Genomic DNA, 24,365 nt, shown 5'->3' with positions numbered 1-24,365 from the left:
ATAGTCTTCCTGCACCCTCTCACAGATAATCACTCCTTGCACATCATCCATAGTCTTCCTGCTCCCTCTCACAGATCATCACTCCTTGCACATCATCCTTAGTCTTCCTGCTCTCTCACAGATCATCACTCCTTGCACATCATCCATAGTCTTCCTGCTCCCTCTCACAGATCATCACTCCTTGCACATCATCCTTAGTCTTCCTGCTCTCTCACAGATCATCACTCCTTACACATCATCCTTAGTCTTCCTGCTCCCTCTCATAGATCATCACTACTTGCACATCATCCATAGTCTTCCTGCTCCCTCTCACAAATCATCACTCCTTACACATCATCCTTAGTCTTCCTGCATCCACTCACAGATCATCACTCCTTGCACATCATCCATAGTCTTCCTGCTCCCTCTCACAGATCATCACTCCTTACACATCATCCTTAGTCTTCCTGCACCCTCTCACAGATCATCACTCCTTACACATCATCCATAGTCTTCTTGCTCTCTCACAGAACATCACTCCTTACACATCATCCATAGACTTCCTGCACCCTCTCACAGATCATCACTCCTTACACATCATCCTTAGTCTTCCTGCTCCCTCTCACAGATCATCACTCCTTGCACATCATCCTTAGTCTTCCTGCTCTCTCACAGATCATCACTCCTTACACATCATCCATAGTCTTCCTGCTCCCTCTCACAGATCATCACTCCTTACACATCATCCTTAGTCTTCCTGCTCCCTCTCACAGATCATCACTCCTTGCACATCATCCTTAGTCTTCCTGCTCTCTCACAGATCATCACTCCTCACACATCATCCTTATTCTTCCTGCTCCCTCTCACAGATCATCACTCCTTGCACATCATCCTTAGTCTTCCTGCTCTCTCACAGATCATCACTCCTTACACATCATCCATAGTCTTCCTGCTCCCTCTCACAGATCATCACTCCTTACACATCATCCATAGTCTTCTTGCTCTCTCACAGAACATCACTCCTTACACATCATCCATAGACTTCCTGCACCCTGTCACAGATCATCACTCCTTACACATCATCCTTAGTCTTCCTGCTCCCTCTCACAGATCATCACTCCTTGCACATCATCCTTAGTCTTCCTGCTCTCTCACAGATCATCACTCCTCACACATCATCCTTATTCTTCCTGCTCCCTCTCATAGATCATCACTCCTTGCACATCTTCCTTAGTCTTCCTGCAACCTCTCACTGATCATCATTCCTTACACATCATCCATAGACTTCCTGAACCCTCTCACAGATCATCACTCCTTACACATCATCCTTAGTCTTCCTGCTCCCTCTCACAGATCATCACTCCTCACACATCATCCTTATTCTTCCTGCTCCCTCTCATAGATCATCACTCCTTGCACATCTTCCTTAGTCTTCCTGCAACCTCTCACTGATCATCATACCTTACACATCATCCATAGACTTCCTGAACCCTCTCACAGATCATCACTCCTTACACATCATCCTTAGTCTTCCTGCTCCCTCTCACAGATCATCACTCCTTGCACATCATCCTTAGTCTTCCTGCACCCTCTCATAGATCATCACTCCTTGCACATCATCCTTAGTCTTCCTGCTCTCTCACAGATCATCACTCCTTACACATCATCCATAGTCTTCCTGCTCCCTCTCACAAATCATCACTCCTTACACATCATCCTTAGTCTTCCTGCAACCTCTCACAGATCATCATTCTTTACACATCATCCATAGTCTTCCTGCACCCTCTCACAGATAATCACTCCTTGCACATCATCCATAGTCTTCCTGCTCCCTCTCACAGATCATCACTCCTTGCACATCATCCTTAGTCTTCCTGCACCCCCTCACAGATCATCACTCCTTGCACATCATCCTTAGTCTTCCTACAGTCTCACAGATCATCACTCCTTACATATCATCCTTAGTCTTCCTGCTCCCTCTCACAGATCATTACTCCTTGCACATCATCCATAGTCTTCCTGCTCCCTCTCACAGATCATCACTCCTTACACATTATCCTTAGTCGTCCTGCAACCTCTCACAGATCATCACTCCTTACACATCATCCATAGTCTTCCTGCTCCCTCTCACAGATCATCACTCCTTGCACATCATCCTTAGTCTTCCTGAACCCTCTCACAGATCATCACTCCTTACACATCATCCATAGTCTCCCTGCACACTCTCATAGATCATCACTCCTTACATATCATCCATAGTCTTCCTGCTCTCTCACAGATCATCACTCCCTGCACATCATCCATAGTCTTCCTGCTCTCTCACAGATCATAACTCCTCGCACATCATCCATAGTCTTCCTGCTTTCTCACAGATCCTCACTCCTTGCACATCATCCATAGTCTTCCTGCTCCCTCTAACAGATCATCACTCCTTACACATCATCTTTAGTCTTCCTGCAACCTCTCACAGATCATCACTCCTTACACATCATCCAGAGTCTTCCTGCTCCCTCACACAGATCATCAATCCTTACACATCATCCTTAGTCTTCCTGCACCTTCTCACAGATCATGCATCCTTACTCATCATCCATAGTCTTACTGCACCCTCTCACAGATCATCACTTCTTACACACCATCCATAGTCTTCCTGCACCCTCTCACAGATCATCACTCCATACACATCATCCTTAGTCTTCCTGCAACCTCTCACAGATCATCACCCCTTACACATCATCCATAGTCTTCTTGCTCTCTCACAGAACATCACTCCTTACACATCATCCATAGACTTCCTGCACCCTCTCACAGATCATCACTCCTTGCACATCATCCTTAGTCTTCCTGAACCCTCTCACAGATCATCACTCCTTACACATCATCCATAGTCTCCCTGCACACTCTCATCGATCATCACTCCTTACATATCATCCATAGTCTTCCTGCTCTCTCACAGATCATCACTCCCTGCACATCATCCATAGTCTTCCTGCTCTCTCACAGATCATAACTCCTCGCACATCATCCATAGTCTTCCTGCTTTCTCACAGATCCTCACTCCTTGCACATCATCCATAGTCTTCCTGCTCCCTCTAACAGATCATCACTCCTTACACATCATCTTTAGTCTTCCTGCAACCTCTCACAGATCATCACTCCTTACACATCATCCAGAGTCTTCCTGCTCCCTCACACAGATCATCAATCCTTACACATCATCCTTAGTCTTCCTGCAACCTCTCACAGATCATCACTCCTTACACATCATCCTTAGTCTTCCTGCACCTTCTCACAGATCATGCATCCTTACTCATCATCCATAGTCTTACTGCACCCTCTCACAGATCATCACTCCTTACACACCATCCATAGTCTTCCTGCACCCTCTCACAGATCATCACTCCATACACATCATCCTTAGTCTTCCTGCAACCTCTCACAGATCATCACTCCTTGCATATCATCCATAGTCTTCCTGCTCCCTCTCACAGATCATCACTCCTTACACATCATCCTTAGTCTTCCTGCAACCTTTCACAGATCATCACTCCTTACACATCATCCTTAGTCTTCCTGCTCTCTCACAGATCATGACACCATACACATCATCCTTAGTCTTCCTGCTCTCTCACAGATCATCATTCCTTGCACATCATCCTTAGTCTTCCTGCAACCTCTCACAGATCATCACTCCTTACACATCATTCATAGTTTTCCTCCTCCCTCTCACAGATCATCACTCCTTACACATCATCCATAGTCTTCCTGCTCCCTCTAACAGATCATCACTCCTTACACATCATCCATAATCTTCCTGCACCCTCTCACACATCATCATTCCTTACACATCATCCTTAGTCTTCCTGCTCTCTCACAGATCGTCACTCCTTACACATTATCCTTAGTCGTCCTGCACCCTTTCACAGATCATCACTCTTTGTACATCATGCAAAGTCTTCCTGCTCTCTCACAGATCATAACTCCTTTCAAATCATCCATAGTCTTCCTGCACCCTCTCACAGATCATCACTCCTTACACATCATCCCAAGTCTTCCTGCACCCTCTCACAGATTTTCACTCTTTACATATCATCCTTAGTCTTCCTGCTCACTCACAGATCATCACTCCTTACACATCATCCTTAGTCTTCCTGCACCCTCTCACAGATCGTCACTCCTTACACATCATCCTTAGTCTTCCTGCAACCTCTCACAGATCATCACTCCTTACACATCATCCATAGTCTTCCTGCTCTCTCACAGATCATCACTCCTTGCACTTCATCCATAGTCTTCCGGCTCTCTCACAGATCACCACTCCTTGCCCAACAACCTTAGTCTTCCTGCAACCTCTCACAGATCATTACTCCTTACACATCATCCATAGTCTTCCGGCTCTCTCACCGATCATCACTCCTTCACATCATCCATAGTCTTCCTGCACCCTCTCACAGATCCTCACTCCTTACACATCATCCATAGTCTTCCTGCTCTCTCACAGATCATCACTCCTTGCACATCATCCAAAGTCTTCCTGCTCCCTCTCACAGATCATCACTCCTTACACATCATCCATAGTCTTCTTGCTCTCTCACAGATCATCACTCCTTACACATCATCCATAGACTTCCTGCACCCTCTCACAGATCATCACTCCTTACACATTAACCTTAGTATTCTTGCTCCCTCTCACAGATCATCACTCCTTGTACATCATCCTTAGTCTTCCTGCACCCTCTCATATATCATCACTCCTTGCACATCATCCATTAGACTTCCTGCTCTCTCACAGATCATCACTCCTTACACATCATCCTTAGTCTTCCTGCTCCCTCTCATAGATCATCACTCCTTGCACATCATCCATAGTCTTCCTGCTCCCTCTCACAAATCATCACTCCTTACACATCATCCTTAGTCTTCCTGCAACCTCTCACAGATCATCATTCCTTACACATCATCCATAGTCTTTCTGCACCCTCTCACAGATCATCACTCCTTGCACATCATCCATAGTCTTCCTGCTCCCTCTCACAGATCATCACTCCTTGCACATCATTCTTAGTCTTCCTGCACCCCCTCACAGATCATCACTCCTTGCACATCATCCTCAGTCTTCCTACAGTCTCACAGATCATCACTCCTTACACATTATCCTTAGTCTTCCTGCTCCCTCTCATAGATCATTACTCCTTGCACATCATCCATAGTCTTCCTGCTCCCTCTCACAGATCATCACTCCTTACACATTATCCTTAGTCTTCCTGCACCCTCTCACAGATCATCACTCCTTGCACATCATCGTTAGTCTTCCTACACTCTCACAGATCATCACTCCTTACACATCATCCATAGTCTTCCTGCTCTCTCACAGATCATAACTCCTAGCACATCATCCATAGTCTTCCTGCTCTCTCACAGATCATTACGCCTTGCACATCATCCATAGTCTTCCTGCTCCCTCTCACAGATCATAACTCCTTACACATCATCCTTAGTCTTCCTGCACCCTCTCACAGATCATCACTCCTTACACATCATCCATAGTCTTCCTGCACCCTCTCAAAGATCATAACTCCTTACACATCATCCTTAGTCTTCCTGCAACCTCTCACAGATCATCACTCCTTACACATCACCCATGGTCTTCCTGTTCGATCTCACAGATCATCACTCCTTACACATCATCCATAGTCTTCCTGCAACCTCTCACAGATCTTCATTCCTTACACATCATCCATAGTCTTCCTGCTCTCTCACAGATCATCACTCCTTGCACATCATCCATAGACTTCCTGCTCCCTCTCACAGATCATCACTCCTTACACATCATCCATAGTCTTCCTGTTCCCTCTCACAGATCATCACTCCTTACACATCATCCATAGTCTTCCTGCACCCTCTCACAGATCATCACTCCTTACACATCATCCTTAGTCTTCCTGCTCTTTCACAGATCATCACTCCTTACACATCATCCTTAGTCTTCCTGCTCTCTCACAGATCATAATTCCTGGCACATCATCCTTAGTCTTCCTGCAACCTCTCACAGATCATCACTCCTTACACATCATCCATAGTCTTCCTGCTCCCTCTCACAGATCATCACTCCTTACACATCATCCAGTCTCCCTGCACACTCTCATAGATCATCACTCCTTACATATCATCCAAAGTCTTCCTGCTCTCTCACAGATCATCACTCCTTGCACATCATCCATAGTCTTCCTGCTCTCTCACAGATCATCACTCCTAGCACATCATCCATAGTCTTCCTGCTTTCTCACAGATTATCACTCTTGTACATCATCCATAGTCTTCCTGCTTCCTCTAACAGATCATCACTCCTTACACATCATCCTTAGTTTTCCTGCAACCTCTCACAGATCATCACTCCTTACACATCATCTAGAGTCTTCCTGCTCCCTCAAACAGATCATCACTCCTTACACATCATCCTTAGTCTTCCTGCAACCTCTCACAGATCATCACTCCTTACATATCATCCTTAGTCTTCCTGCACCTTCTCACAGATCATGCATCCTTACTCATCATCCATAGTCTTACTGCACCCTCTCACAGATTATCACTCCTTACACACCATCCATAGTCTTCCTGCACCCTCTCACAGATCATCACTCCATACACATCATCCTTAGTCTTCCTGCAACCTCTCACAGATCATCACTCCTTGCACATCATCCATAGTCTTCCTGCTCCCTCTCACAGATCATCACTCCTTACACATCATCCTTAGTCTTCCTGCAACCTTTCACAGATCATCACTCCTTACACATCATCCTTAGTCTTCCTGCTCTCTCACAGATCATCACTCCTTACACATCATCCTTAGTCTTCCTGCTCTCTCACAGATCATCATTCCTTGCACATCATACTTAGTCTTCCTGCAACCTCTCACAGATCATCACTCCTTACACATCATTCATAGTTTTCCTGCAATATCTCACAGATCATCACTCGTTACACATAATCCATAGTCTTCCTGCTCCCTCTAACAGATCATCACTCCTTACACATCATCCATAGTCTTCCTGTACCCTCTTACAGATCATCACTCCTTACACATCATCCTTAGTCTTCCTGCTCTCTCACAGATCATCACTCCTTACACATAATCCTTAGTCGTCCTGTACCCTCTCACAGATCATCACTCCTTACACATCATTCTTAGTCTTTCTGCACTCTCTCACAGATCATCACTCTTTGTACATCATGCAAAATCTTCCTGCTCTCTCACAGATCATCACGCCTTACACATCATCCCTAGTCTTCCTGCACCCTCTCACAGATCATCACTCCTTACACATCATCCTTAGTCTTCCTGCACCCTCTCACAGATCATCACTCTTTACACATCATCCTTAGTCTTCCTACTCGCTCACAGATCATCACTCCTTACACATCATCCTTAATCTAACGAAATTAATTAACTCTTATTAAATAATTTATTCCTATTTAAAGCTAAATACTTACCTGTAAAATAAATCCTAATATAGCTACAATATAAATTATAATTATATTATAGCTATTTTAGGATTAATATTTATTTTACAGGTAACTTTGTATTTATTTTAACCAGGTACAATAGCTATTAAATAGTTAAGAACTGATCGGAACAGCCAATAGAATGCGAGCTCAATCTGATTGGCTGATTGGATCAGCCAATCGGATTGAACTTGATTCTGATTGGCTGATTCCATCAGCCAATCAGAATATTCCTACCTTAATTCCGATTGGCTGATAGAATCCTATCAGCCAATCGGAATTCGAGGGACGCCATCTTGGATGACGTCCCTTAAAGGAACCGTCATTCTTCAGTTGGACGTCGCCGGATGAAGATGGGTCCGCGGTGGAGGTCTTCAGGATGGAGCCGGTCCTCATCGGATGAAGATAGAAGATGCCGCTTGGAAGATGATGGTTGCCGGTCCGGATCTACTCTTCTTCCTGGATAGGATGAAGACTTTGGAGCCTCTTCTGGACCTCTTCAGCCACCGGATGATGGATCGCCAGCCCCCGCTTGGGTTGGATGAAGATTTTGGAGCCAGGACTGATCGGTGATACCCGGTGAGGTGAAGACAAGGTAGGATGATCTTCAGGGGCTTAGTGTTAGGTTTATTTAAGGGGGGTTTGGGTTAGATTAGGGGTATGTGGGTGGTGGGTTGTAATGTTGGGGGGGGGTATTGTATGTTTTTTTTTACAGGCAAAAGAGCTGAACTTCTTGGGGCATGCCCCGCAAAGGGCCCTGTTCAGGGCTGGTAAGGTAAAAGAGCTTTGAACTTTAGTAATTTAGAATAGGGTAGGGCATTTTTTATTTTGGGGGTCTTTGTTATTTTATTAGGGGGCTTAGAGTAGGTGTAATTAGTTTAAAATTGTTGTAATATTTTTCTTATGTTTGTAATTATTTTTTTATTTTTTGTAACTTAGTTCTTTTTTATTTTTTGTACTTTAGTTAGTTTATTTCATTGTAGTTATTTGTAGGTATTGTATTTAATTAATGTATTGATAGTGTAGTGTTAGGTTTAATTGTAGGTAATTGTAGGTATTTTATTTAATTAATTTAATGATAGTATAGTGTTAGGTTTAATTGTAACTTAGGTTAGGATTTATTTTACAGGTAATTTTGTAATTATTTTAATTATTTTAGCTATTTAATAGTTCTTAACTATTTAATAACTATTGCACCTGGTTAAAATAAATACAAAGTTACCTGTAAAATAAATATTAATCCTAAAATAGTTATAATATAATTATAATTTATATTGTAGCTATATTAGGATTTATTTTACAGGTAAGTATTTAGCTTTAAATAGGAATAATTTATTTAATAAGAGTTAATTAATTTCATTAGATTTAAATTATATTTAAGTTAGGGGGGTGTTAGTGTTAGGGTTAGACTTAGCTTTAGGGGTTAATACATTTATTAGAATAGCGGTGAGCTCCGGTCGGCAGATTAGGGGTTAATAATTGAAGTTAGGTGTCGGCGATGTTAGGGAGGGCAGATTAGGGGTTAATACTATTTATTATAGGGTTAGTGAGGCGGATTAGGGGTTAATAACTTTATTATGATAGCGGTGCGGTCCGCTCGGCAGATTAGGGGTTAATAAGTATAGGCAGGTGGAGGCGACGTTGAGGGGGGCAGATTAGGGGTTAATAAATATAATATAGGGGTCGGCAGTGTTGGGGCAGCAGATTAGGGGTACATAAGGATAACGTCGGTGGCGGTCGGCAGATTAGGGGTTAAAAAAATGTAATCGAGTGGCGGCGATGTGGGGGGGCCTTGGTTTAGGGGTACATAGGTAGTTTATGGGTGTTAGTGTACTTTAGAGTACAGTAGTTAAGAGCTTTATGAACCGGCGTTAGCCCAGAAAGCTCTTAACTACTGACTTTTTTCTGCGGCTGGAGTTTTGTCGTTAGAATTCTAACGCTCACTTCAGACACGACTCTAAATACCGGAGTTAGAAAAATCCCATTGAAAAGATAGGATACGCAATTGACGTAAGGGGATCTGCGGTATGGAAAAGTCGCGGATTAAAAGTGAGCGTTAGACCCTTTTTTGAGTGACTCCAAATACCAGAGGTAGCCTAAAACCAGCGTTAGGAGCCTCTAACGCTGGTTTTCACGGCTACCGCCAAACTCTAAATCTAGGCCTTAGTCTTCCTGCACCCTCTCACAGATCCTCACTCCTTACACATCATCCATAGTCTTCCTGCACTCTCACAGATCATCACTCCTTGCACATCATCCATAGTCTTCCTGCTCCCTCTCACAGATCATCACTCCTTGCACATCATCCTTAGTCTTCCTGCTCTCTCACAGATCATCACTCCTTACACATCATCATTAGTCTTCCTGCTCCCTCTCATAGATCATCACTACTTGCACATCATCCATAGTCTTCCTGCTCCCTCTCACAAATCATCACTCCTTACACATCATCCGTAGTCTTCCTGCATCCACTCACAGATCATCACTCCTTGCACATCATCCATAGTCTTCCTGCTCCCTCTCACAGATCATCACTCCTTACACATCATCCTTAGTCTTCCTGCACCCTCTCACAGATCATCACTTCTTACACATCATCCATAGTCTTCTTGCTCTCTCACAGAACATCACTCCTTACACATCATCCATAGACTTCCTGCACCCTCTCACAGATCATCACTCCTTACACATCATCCTTAGTCTTCCTGCTCCCTCTCACAGATCATCACTCCTTGCACATCATCCTTAGTCTTCCTGCTCTCTCACAGATCATCACTCCTTACACATCATCCATAGTCTTCCTGCTCCCTCTCACAGATCATCACTCCTTACACATCATCCTTAGTCTTCCTGCTCCCTCTCACAGATCATCACTCCTTGCACATCATCCTTAGTCTTCCTGCTCTCTCACAGATCATCACTCCTCACACATCATCCTTATTCTTCCTGCAACCTCTCACAGATCATCACTCCTTGCACATCATCCTTAGTCTTCCTGCTCTCTCACAGATCATCACTCCTTACACATCATCCATAGTCTTCCTGCTCCCTCTCACAGATCATCACTCCTTACACATCATCCATAGTCTTCTTGCTCTCTCACAGAACATCACTCCTTACACATCATCCATAGACTTCCTGCACCCTCTCACAGATCATCACTCCTTACACATCATCCTTAGTCTTCCTGCTCCCTCTCACAGATCATCACTCCTTGCACATCATCCTTAGTCTTCCTGCTCTCTCACAGATCATCACTCCTCACACATCATCCTTATTCTTCCTGCTCCCTCTCATAGATCATCACTCCTTGCACATCTTCCTTAGTCTTCCTGCAACCTCTCACTGATCATCATTCCTTACACATCATCCATAGACTTCCTGAACCCTCTCACAGATCATCACTCCTTACACATCATCCTTAGTCTTCCTGCTCCCTCTCACAGATTATCACTCCTTGCACATCATCCTTAGTCTTCCTGCACCCTCTCATAGATCATCACTCCTTGCACATCATCCTTAGTCTTCCTGCTCTCTCACAGATCATCACTCCTTACACATCATCCATAGTCTTCCTGCTCCCTCTCACAAATCATCACTCCTTACACATCATCCTTAGTCTTCCTGCAACCTCTCACAGATCATCATTCTTTACACATCATCCATAGTCTTCCTGCACCCTCTCACAGATAATCACTCCTTGCACATCATCCATAGTCTTCCTGCTCCCTGTCACAGATCATCACTCCTTGCACATAATCCTTAGTCTTCCTGCACCCCCTCACAGATCATCACTCCTTGCACATCATCCTTAGTCTTCCTACAGTCTCACAGATCATCACTCCTTACATATCATCCTTAGTCTTCCTGCTCCCTCTCACAGATCATTACTCCTTGCACATCATCCATAGTCTTCCTGCTCCCTCTCACAGATCATCACTCCTTACACATTATCCTTCATCTTCCTGCAACCTCTCACAGATCATCACTCCCTACACATCATCCATAGTCTTCCTGCTCCCTCTCACAGATCATCACTCCTTGCACATCATCCTTAGTCTTCCTGCACCCTCTCACAGATCATCACTCCTTGCACATAATCGTTAGTCTTCCTGCAACCTCTCACAGATCATTACTCCTTACACATCATCCATAGTCTTCTTGCTCTCTCACAGATCATCACTCCTTGCACATCATCCTTAGTCTTCCTGCACCCTCTCACAGATCATCACTCCTTGCACATCATCCTTAGTCTTCCTGCACCCTCTCACAGATCATCACCCCTTACACATCATCCATAGTCTTCTTGCACCCTCTCACAGATCATCACCCCTTACACATCATCCATAGTCTTCTTGCTCTCTCACAGAACATCACTCCTTACACATCATCCATAGACTTCCTGCACCCTCTCACAGATCATCACTCCTTACACATCATCCTTAGTCTTCCTGCTCCCTCTCACAGATCATCACTCCTTGATCTGTGATGATCTGTGAGAGGGTGCAGGAAGTCTATGGATGATGTGTAAGGAGTGATGATCTGTGAGAGAGCAAGAAGACTATGGATGATGTGTAAGGAGTGATGATCTGTGAGAGGGTGCAGGAAGTCTATGGATGATGTGTAAGGAGTGATGATCTGTGAGAGAGCAAGAAGACTATGGATGATGTGTAAGGAGTGATGATCTGTGAGGGGGTGCAGGAAGACTAAGGATGATGTGCAAGGAGTGATGATCTATGAGAGGGAGCAGGAAGACTATGGATGATGTGTAAGGAATGATGATCTGTGAGAGGTTGCAGGAAGACTAAGGATAATGTGTAAGGAATGATGATCTGTGAGAGGTTGCAGGAAGACTAAGGATGATGTGTAAGGAGTGATGATTTGTGAGAGGGAGCAGGAAGACTATGGATGATGTGCAAGTAGTAATGATCTATGAGAGGGAGCAGGAAGACTAAGGATGATGTGTAAGGAGTGATGATCTGTGAGAGAGCAGGAAGACTATGGATGATGTGTAAGGAGTGATGTTCTGTGAGAGAGCAAGAAGACTATGGATGATGTGTAAGGACTGATGATCTGTGAGAGGTTGCAGGAAGACTAAGGATAATGTGTAAGGAGTGATGATCTGTGAGAGGGAGCAGGAAGACTATGGATGATGTGCAAGGAGTGATGATCTAAGGATAATGTGTAAGGAGTGATGATCTGTGAGAGGGTGCAGGAAGTCTATGGATGATGTGTAAGGAGTGATGTTCTGTGAGAGAGCAAGAAGACTATGGATGATGTGTAAGGACTGATGATCTGTGAGAGGTTGCAGGAAGACTAAGGATAATGTGTAAGGAGTGATGATCTGTGAGAGGGAGCAGGAAGACTATGGATGATGTGCAAGGAGTAATGATCTGTGAGAGGGAACAGGAAGACTAAGGATGATATGTAAGGAGTGATGATCTGTGATACTGTAGGAAGACTAAGGATGATGTGCAAGGAGTGATGATCTGTGAGGGGGTGCAGGAAGACTAAGGATGATGTGCAAGGAGTGATGATCTGTGAGAGGGAGCAGGAAGACTATGGATTATGTGCAAGGAGTGATTATCTGTGAGAGGGTGCAGGAAGACTATGGATGATGTGTAAAGAATGATGATCTGTGAGAGGTTGCAGGAAGACTAAGGATGATGTGTCAGGAGTGATGATTTGTGAGAGGGAGCAGGAAGACTATGGATGATGTGTAAGGAGTGATGATCTGTGAGAGAGCAGGAAGACTAAGGATGATGTGCAAGGAGTGATGATCTATGAGAGGGTGCAGGAAGACTAAGGATGATGTGCAAGGAGTGATGATCTGTGAGAGGGAGCAGGAAGACTAAGGATGATGTGTAAGGAGTGATAATCTGTGAGAGGGTGCAGGAAGTCTATGGATGATGTGTAAGGAGTGATGATCTGTGAGAGGTTGCAGGAAGACTAAGGATGATGTGCAAGGAGTGATGATTTATGAGAGGGAGCAGGAAGACTAAGGATGATGTGTAAGGAGTGATGATCTGTGAGAGAGCAGAAAGACTAAGGATGATGTGTACGGAGTGATGATTTGTGAGAGGGAGTTGCACATCATCCATAGTCTTCCTGCTCCCTCTCACAGATCATCACTCCTTGCACATAATCCTTAGTCTTCCTGCACCCCCTCACAGATCATCACTCCTTGCACATCATCCTTAGTCTTCCTACAGTCTCACAGATCATCACTCCTTACATATCATCCTTAGTCTTCCTGCTCCCTCTCACAGATCATTGCTCCTTGCACATCATCCATAGTCTTCCTGCTCCCTCTCACAGATCATCACTCCTTACACATTATCCTTAGTCTTCTTGCAACCTCTCACAGATCATCACTCCTTGCACATCATCCCTAGTCTTCCTGCACCCTCTCACAGATCATCACTCCTTGCACATCATCGTTAGTCTTTCTACACTGTCACAGATCATCACTCCTTACACATCATCCATAGTCTTCCTGCTCTCTCACAGATTATAACTCCTAGCACATCATCCATAGTCTTCCTGCTCTCTCACAGATCATAACTCCTTGCACATCATCCATAGTCGTCCTGCTCCCTCTCACAGATCATTACTCCTTACACATCATCCTTAGTCTTCCTGCACCCTCTCACAGATCATCACTCCTTGCACATCATCCTTAGTCTTCCTGCACCCCCTCACAGATCATCACTCCTTGCACATCATCCTTAGGCTTCCTACAGTCTCACAGATCATCACTCCTTACATATCATCCTTAGTCTTCCTGCTCCCTCTCACAGATCATTGCTCCTTGCACATCATCCATAGTCTTCCTGCTCCCTCTCACAGATCATCACTCCTTACACATTATCCTTAGTCTTCCTGCAACCTCTCACAGATCATCACTCCTTGCACATCATCCCTAGTCTTCCTGCACCCTCTCACAGATCATCACTCCTTGCACATCATCGTTAGTCTTCCTACACTCTTACAGATCATCACTCCTTACACATCATCCATAGTCTTCCTGCTCTCTCACAGATCATAACTCCTAGCACATCATCCATAGTCTTCCTGCTCTCTCACAGATCATAACTCCTTGCACATCATCCATAGTCGTCCTGCTCCCTCTCACAGATCATTACTCCTTACACATCATCCATAGTCGTCCTGCTCCCTCTCACAGATCATTACTCCTTGCACATCATCCTTAGTCTTCCTGCACCCTCTCACAGATCATCACTCCTTACACATCATCCATAGTCTACCTCCACCCCCTCACAGATCATCACTCCTTACACATCATCCTTAGTCTTCCTGCAACCTCTCACAGATCATCACTCCTTACACACCATCCATAGTCTTCCTGCACCCTTTCACAGATCATCACTCTTTACACATCATCCTTAGTCTTCCTGCAGGAAGATCAAATTTTCTTTGTTTTTTTGTCATCCTTTGTTGAAATGTAAGTTCAGGAGTCTGCACGTGTCTGTTGCACTTTATGGCATCAGTGTTGCAACAATGTTATACATTAGCAAGAGCCCTAGATGGCAGCACCATTTCCTGCCATGTAGTGCTTCAGATTTGTGCACACTACCTATCTAGATATCTTTTCAACAAAGAACAACAAGAGAACAATGCACATTTTATAATATAAGTAAATTGGTAACTTTTTTTAAATTGTATTCTCTATCTAAATCATGAAAGAAAAAATGGGGGTTTCTTGTCCCTGTAATCATCAATGTTTACACATCAGCCACAGCCATACACTTCTTATACCTTCTGATAAATAATCACCCCATAGTCTTCCTGCATTCTCTCATAGCTCATCAATCCCTACATATCATCCACACTCTCCCTGCATCATCTATTGGATTATCATTCTTATCTGATAATGCATACTATCCCTTTTATAGATCACTGTACTTTAAAGGTCAGTCATTCTCTCCCTGTCAAAGATCTCTTTATTGATGAACCTCACCCTAAATTCTTGCAACATTTAGCCTGGGGTAACAATAATTTATCTGTCCCAGTGCACGAGTAAAGAATCATCAGTCTAATATGTCATTAATTAGTCTGCTGGCGTTATTATATTTGCACCTGGCAGAGTGTAGAATCTCATTTGCTATCTTAGCATAACACTATCATATAAAAATCAGCAGGACTACCATTTATTCATAAGTCTTACACATATTCATATAACTCTAACATATAATAATAAAACAAAATCATATTTAAGGCATATATGTTCCATAAATGTATAAAATGATAATGACAAGGAACACAGACAATACAGGGTTATGTTACATCAGGATAATTACTATGGTCTCTTGAGATAAGTTTGAAATACCTAGCTTGCTCCGCAGAATACAAATAGCATTTAACCATTTTATTGCCTGAATATTTTTTAGCCACAGAATCCTTAAACATTTCTACAGAAATAAAAAATAAACATTCTGTTTATATTCCCAAATATTACTCTTCACAAGACACATTTTTTTAATTGTAATTCTGTCCTGGAATTAGAGGAAACATTTTCATGACAAATTGGGCTCTTGAAATTTAATTATTTTGTGAAGGAACAAAAGCACCAAAAAGGCAAAATCAGGTCTTGTTTCTTGCTGGGCTTCTTGTAACCGATCAATACACAAGTTGTTTGCATTTTCAGGGTAACTTTGCAATTGGCTTAGGTGCTCGGCTGTATAAAGAGGTCAGGGTGAGTGGAAATGCAGGGAAGAAATCAAATATGTTCCATTCACTGTGATACTAATGTTGAATTCAATACAAAACAAATCTTTCTTTTCTCTGTGGGGAGTCAGGTCTCTCTTTAATTGCAACTCCAGTTGTTCTGCTGCGCGTTGCCAGCTGAATATCCTCGAGCATCTTGTTTTCATTCCAAATTCTTTCTAGAGCTCTTATTTTTAACAATGTAATGTAGTATGTGTTGTAAACTTTATGAGTCCATTTTGGCATATGCTTTTATTTATTTAGCATTGTACTTTACATTTGCAAGGGCAGATAAGTGTGCATATATATATATATATATATATACAGTATATATATATATACAGTATATATATATATATATATATATATATATATATATATATATATACAAAGTAAAAGATGGCACTCACTGGATTTAGGTGCAGAATCAAATAATTTACTTTAATACATTATACCTGACGTTTTAGGGAAACTCTCCCCTTCCTCAGGCATGGAATAATAGTGAACACCTCTGTATAAATGTATAGCATAAACCCCACCCCTGACAAATACAAATTGCAGTAATAAATCAGTGAATCATAGACATCCATAGTGTATCATAATGTGAATACTTGTGCAATAGCATTGTCTAATCATAAACACAATACCTCATATTATAATACTTTGTACAGACCTATTAACGGTTCACACTGATCCCTACAGGAGACTCTATTCAACACCTACTCATATTTTAATGTATATTAGGTGTTAATGACCAAATCCCCCACTATAATAGATCATAGGTGCCAAGCTGGTGTGAGTAAAAAAAAAAATAACACCATGTAAATCATGGCAGCCGAGGGTCGAGCTAGCTATTCACATCAAAATCAGGATCATGACAATGATCAAAGTTCAGATCTAATACACAAATGCACAGTATCTGTCACATCTGTCATGCTGAATGTTTGTATTATGATTCAGGACATCTTATTGTATATACCGTACTGGGTCTGGCCTCTGTGTTCGCATCATGTGTGTCAGAGTGCGAGTATAATTAATACCCAGGGGCAGGACTATGAAACAGCATCATCGAACACATGGCAACTCGATAAAGCCGGCTATTCTAGCAAATAGGAAAATACCATTTGAAGAGCATGATTGTCAAAACTTGGAAATATTGTTAAAGCACTGTATGTCCAACAAGTTGCGCTATAAGGCTGTAATTAGATGTCTCTACTCATCTCAGCTTGGGTTGCAAATGGCAGGGCAGAAGAAATGTGAATAAATCAAATGTCTGTTGCAAAAGTGCCTCATTGAAGTGTATTAGCATGGTCTAACCAACACAATACCAGAAGTAATACCCTATTGTGCAGAGAAGTCTACAACTAAAATTAAGTGTCAAAGAAACAAAAAACACTCTAATGGGAAGATTTAATGAGCAGCGGATGCTGCTTTCTACGCCCGTAGTTTCTTGCTCACCAGAATTATAAGTTAAGAAGCTGTTCCTTAACTTGTCCGCCACCTTTTAGGCGGCAGACTGCAATCATCCCGATCCAATCCATTCGGGATGATTGACACCCCCTGCTAGTGTCTGATTGGCTGCAAATGTGCAGGGGGCGGAATTGCACAAGCATTTCACAAGTCTGCCCGGCATATGATAAATTGACCCCTAAGTGTCTGATTAGGCTAACAGCATCCTGACAACAGTAGATAAAACATAAAGAATGTTATGTTAGCATATTCTAATCAATACAATAACATAATAAGTCAACCCCAAGGGGCCTATTTATGAAAGGCCTTTCGGACATGATCTGACATTGCGGATCATGTCCGACAGACCTCGCTAAATGCAGAGAGCAATACGCTCTCCACATTCAGCATTGCACCAGCAGCTCTTGTGAACTGCTGGTGCAACGCCTCCCCCTGCAGATTTGCGTCCAATCGGCGGCTAGCAGGGGGGTGTCAATCAACCTGATCATATTCGATCGGGTTGAATTGCGGCGATCTCTGTCCGCTGCCTCAGAGCAGGCGGACAGGTTATGGAGCAGTGGTCTTGAGACCGCTGCTTCATAACTGGTGTTTCTGGCGAGTCTGAATGCTCGCCAGAAACATGGGGCTTCAAGCTCCATACGGAGCATGATAGATATGCCCCCACATGTGCAGAGTAGTCTACAACTAAAGTTGTGTTAAAAAAAAAAAACAAAGAAAAATAAATGCCTGGGGGGCGGAGCTTGCCACGCTACTCAGTGGTCACACTATACAGGAGCTCTGTAGACCAAATGTTATTTTAACCTCTTTTTTCTACTTTATCTTTTTATTTTTGTTCCCAATATATCCCTAACACTCAGAGGAAATCAGCCTAACTTATATGGGGACAAGATTAACTTTTGGATAAGCCATTGAACCCAACTTCCCCGAGAACTTCTAACTGCGCCTCACCTACGGATCCTCTTAGGTAGTGCCGCCTACACAAAGGGCACGCGACCCCCAACTGTGGCTTACATCTACGCCACACAGACCAGCGGCTTGCTTAAGCTCACAGCTTCTTCCTCGGGGCCTGGCCCCCACTGCCTCCTAAACACCGGAGAGGACCCTGAGGCTTTCAACGCTGCAGACATACTAAGACTCCCTATCGATCAGCCCTCAGGGTAAGACTGTTATATTTTTTTTTTATTATAGAGCCCATGAAGGGAGACTTTTATTACTCCACTTAAACTACCATACACAATTTGATCCTCAGTGCTCCAAGCTCCATTCTACCTGGCCTTTAACAAATACTGGGAGCAGGATATCACAGAACACATCTTTGTAGCACTACTCTCACCAAAAAAAAAAAAAAGCCTAAAAGACCATTCTCTATCTTCAAGACTACTCTCCCACGTGGAGATTTTATCATCCACAGGGCCAAACTTTTCAAAGTAGTTAGAGACACAATCAGCTGGAAAGATACTATCTCCTCACATACTTCACCTCCCATCCCTTCACTGCCCTCAGTGAACTTAACAAAGAAACGCCAGGCGTCAAAAGCCCTTAATATATTTTGGACCAGTTTTTGCTGTGTGTGTCGCTCCAGGCGACCATCAGGATCAAGTGACTGTTAAAATTTTCTTATGACTGTCTCAATTGGGGGCACCATTGGTCAGGAGGATTAGACCTAACTATCATCACTAGCCACTGTTTCCTGCAGGGACACAGACACAGAAATTTACAAGCAAATTGATCTATCCCCAAGTTGGAACTATATTGCCCACCCTCTCCTCCCCCTACCTTCCTCAACTAAAATACCCTAAAGAACGCTTCCCTCTGATACGGACGCAGGATAACACTCTACAAGCACTGCTAAGATTATTTACTTCTAAGAACGAACTCTTGTAAACCCCAGCATCTTGTAAATCCTTCTACACAGAGTGTGCATCTATTCACTACAATATATATCTGCCCTCTCTCCCCCCACTTTCCCGTTGGCCCACTTTGCCCACGGGTCATATCCCATAACACCTTCCTCCCTACTCGCTCGGAAGAGAGCAATCCCCTGGGGAGAGAGGAGGCCTGTTAAGAAGCGTTCACTGGAATAACATTCCCTAGCAATAGGGTGATCTAGTAAAGAGGATACACCAGAAGCTCCAAGACCTACCCCAGATCAAATACCGAATTCCTAGCCAATAGACTACCTCTCCATGTTGGGCTAGGCGCTACCCCTGGGGGGTGCCGGATACACTTCCTCTGCTCTACTCTTCAACATTGAAGCACTCTCTAATACTTATTTCAGGAACGCATTAAACCCACTAACTGATTTTTTGTAAGATGGCCCTCTCACAAAGAAAGAAGCAGAAACATGGTGGCCTGCCGAAGCGGACCCTTTCGGATCATTTCTCTAACAAGAATTCATTTGAACAAGACCTATCTGACGAAGATTCAAGGGATTCAATTGCGTCTACCAAAGAGCCTTCTAGAGCTTTATCTCACTCCACAGAGAGAGCAATCCATTCCTCTTCATCAATTCTTGAATCCATCAAGGAACTCTCAAGCAAAATGGACTCACATTACTCTTCTCTGAAACACAAGCTCAAGTCGTCGGTCTCTGAGTTGAAGCGAGATATATCGTTGCTGGGAGAGAGAACAGAATCACTGGAAAAAAAGCAGGAAGATTTACATGTAGATCACTCTAATTTATTAATCTATGCTCAGTCATTAGCTGAGATGATTTCCGGATTAGAAACCAAGTTAGTCGACCAAGAAGATAGATCACGTCGGAACAACCTCAGAATCAGAGGTGTTCCGGAGGACATCAGTCCGGCAGATCTGCCCACTTACCTGCAGAACCTTTTTACAGAACTCTTAGGCTCTTCTACTTCACAAGAAAACCTTATAGATAGGGCTCATAGAGCTCTTAGGCCAAGAGGTGCCCCTACAGGGTCGGCAAGAGACGTGATTGTTCGACTACATTATTTCACGTTTAAAGAAAAAGTCCTCAGAGCATCCTTTCAAAATAAAAACCTGAAAGACCCATTTCAAGAAATACAGATCTACCCTGACCTTTCTTCCCACACTCTATCCAGAAGAAGACTATTTCACCAAGTCACCCAATGCCTTCGTAACAACAATATCAAGTACAGGTGGGGGTTCCCTGTTCGTCTATTCTTCCAATATAACGACACATCTTACACCATCACAACCCTAGAACAAGGCTTCCAGATCTTGCAATCTCTGAAACTGCTCCCATCTGACAATCAGCCTCCTACCATCCATGAACAACCGAAGAAACTCAACATAACTGCACCAGCCTGGCGACCTGCACATCAGACCTTCAACTTTCAGTCTTCTAGGAGTGTTGCTTCACTCCCACCTTCGAAGGACTCTTGACCATAATAGGGATAACCTGAAAACACTCATGTGTTGCAGAAAATCACTACTGAACTCTTCTGAGCCTCGGCTCTTGGTTTCCCTTCTTATTAACCATTCTACTTATATTTCCTATTAAGGACTTGACTCAAGTGGTTTTATAGACTGATACCTTTGGACATTCAACTACCGGAGACTGAGTGAAGTTGGATGGGTAATGTAATGTATCTATTTCACTCCTAATGTGTATCTGTTTGGGTTCTAATACCTGATATTTACTGTGTTCTAAGTTAATAGTTAGTTTACCTTACATGTTAAATGTTTTTCTACATAACCATTGAATTTATCGTCGGATCCTCCCTACTGGGACGTCCCCCAGCTCAGATCTACAATGTTTTATGGGCTGGCTCATAGACTCAAGATTAGCCACTAACTTAAGAGCTTACCTAGGGACGATGATATTTGGCTGTTTCACTAGTTCCCTGCAACTTAGTCATGTAATATACGTCAACCCACACCCTCCTGAGACACTTAGCCCCTTTATAGCCAGACAAATTGATACATATAGTTAGATTTATTAAAGTTCTTAATCCGGCTTTTTGTTTTCACTTATAGTGAAGGGCAACTTAAGACCTCTTATATATAAACTCTGAAATTATGACTTCAGTATATAACTTCGCCATTTAGATTTTCATATCTTGTCCCCTCTCCACCTTACCGTAATATCTCAAAACAGAGACCACAAGTGTTACTCTAATTCATTTACCCTCACCCACCTCCTCTCCCTCCAGCCTTAGTTACTTGAGTTGAGGCTCAGTTGATATAGTGTTTTAATTGTTTTGGGATAAGGGCTCTCCTTGAATAAACTCTAGTCTCTATATTATAAATATGCTCATCACATGTGAGATATGACACTTTCTCTCTAACTAGCCCCCTCTAAAATTTACACTTATATATGAGTCTCACCCGAGTATTGAAGTGTATGTTTGAAATGTTTGAAAAATTATGTGCATTTATATCTTTGTTCTTACTTGTTGCATAATCATCATGCTCTATGTCAGTATTTTATAAATATTAATATTCTTTCACTCTCTTTTAACCTTTCCTTTTCTGAATCTTTGCTTGTAGAGTGGAGCGGGGTCCCAGCTCTGGCACCCCCCCCTTTTATTCTCTCCTTATTAAAAACCCAAGCTTTCCCACCCCACCTCCTCAGGTACAACCCTATCAGAATTCCCGGTGACCTATAGCCACCAATCTGAGGTAATAGTTTCTATAGGCATCAACTCATATATTTTGTCCCCAACCTCTCACCCCTTTTATCATTTTTATATTCCCCCTAACTCTGTTTTATTTATTTATTTCTCTCTTTCCTGTCTTGGTCTACACCTCTAGTCTTGCACCACATTGACGGTATTCTAACACTCCATTATCTCAGTATCTCCTGTCCCCCCCATTTTCCCTCCCCTCTTTACTCCCCGTTACCCCCCAATTTATGAGCGGCTCTCGCCCGCTGCATCCCCCTCCCTTAGCACAAAAAATAAGCACTTTCAGATTAAAGACTGAACCATCCTTGTTTTTCTTTTCTTTTCTTTTTTCTCATTCTCTCTCTTGTATACTCTCATAGTTCTCTGAGACAGGACCTAGGGGAGACCTAATCTCACACCCATAATGTCACGATTACAATTCATGACTCTCAATACTCAAGGCCTTAACTCCCCGACCAAACGTAGTTTACTATTCAATATGCTCCGTCGTAATAAAATAGATGTAGCCTTCATTCAGGAGACACACTGGCAGGCTAACCTAGGTGCCGCGCACACTTACAGAAAGTTTCCCGTGGTTGTTACAGCATCTTTTCACTCCAAGTCAAAAGGAGTCGCAATTCTTATCAGCTCTTCAATTATATATGAGCCCATTTACATAGAACGAGACCCACTGGCACGTTTTATAATATTGATTTGCAAACTTAACTCTAAGATATATACCTTGGTAAATATCTACGCCCCCAATTCAGGACAGATTAAATTCCTTAGACATTTACTGGAGTCAGTGTCGGCCGTGTCGCAGGGAGAATGGGTTTGGGGAGGAGATTTCAATCTCATATGGGATCCGTTATCAGATAGAGCAGGCCCCCCAATCTCCACACTAGAGAGGGCTTTACACCCCCTATCAACAGCTTTCCAAAACTTAATTAAACAATACGATTTATAGGATGTATGGAGAGCGATCCATCCAGGTGAAAAATAATTCACTTTCTACTCTATCCCCCATAAATCACATTCTAGGATTGATTTCTTTTTTCTAAGTGCACATCTTTTAGACACGATCGCTGACGCGACGATATCTGCGGTATCGGTGGTTGGACCATGATTCAGTAACAGTGACCATGGGCGACCCCCCCATCGTCCAATAGCCATTACATGGCGCCTTAGGGATTATCTAGTTACTACCCCCACTATTAAAGTAGAAACCCTAGCAGTAATTACGGATTTCCTAAGAGAAAATTGCACTTCCTTAATGTCAGAGGAAGTAATTTGGGCCACCCTAAAGGCATTCCTCAGAGGATACTATATTGGAAAGACCTCCCAAATCAAGAAGGCTCAAGGAGCCTCGCTAGCATCTGTTAGCTGCCAACTTAGAACCCTGAAACTAGAACTTTCTACCAATTACTCCACCCCAATAAACTCTCAAATTTCGGAGGTAACCAAGCAGATAAGGTCCTTAGAGGTTAATAAAACCCAGACTGCATTAGAGAGACTCAAACAAGTCTACTACCATAATAGTAATAAAACTTCGGCACTATTAGCCAGGAAATTAAGAAATAGGACAGCACAAGCCAAAATAGCTTCCATTAATTTTGATAACAGATGTGTTACATCCCCTTCAGCAATAGGTGAGGCCTTCAAAAATTTCTATCATCATCTTTATAACTTAAAATCCTTGGACTCCACTACAACTCTCAACCTGGACAAAACTCGTAGGTATTTGAATACGCTGAATCTCCCCCAATTAGATCGATCAGATGCCGCAGCTTTGACCTTTCCGATTACTCTTGAGGAAGTCTCTTTGGGTATTAGAGACCTTAAGGCAGCAAAATCACCAGGCCCTGATGGCTTTACAAGCCAATTCTATAAATCTTATTCGCTTCAAATTTCTCCAATTCTCTGTAGAGTTTTTAATGAAGTCCAGAGCAAAGGTAGTTTCCGAAAGGAATTCCTAGAGGCTTCAATCACTACAATCCCAAAACCTGGTAAGGACCCACAGGATTGTGGGAGTTACCGCCCGATTTCATTGCTCAATATAGACACCAAAATATACGCTAAGATATTAGC

Source organism: Bombina bombina, chromosome 7 (assembly GCF_027579735.1).
Source record: "Bombina bombina isolate aBomBom1 chromosome 7, aBomBom1.pri, whole genome shotgun sequence".
In the NCBI taxonomy this organism is placed as follows: domain Eukaryota; kingdom Metazoa; phylum Chordata; class Amphibia; order Anura; family Bombinatoridae; genus Bombina; species Bombina bombina.
The sequence above is the reverse complement of the archived record's forward strand: the minus strand, read 5'-3'. Positions refer to the sequence as shown.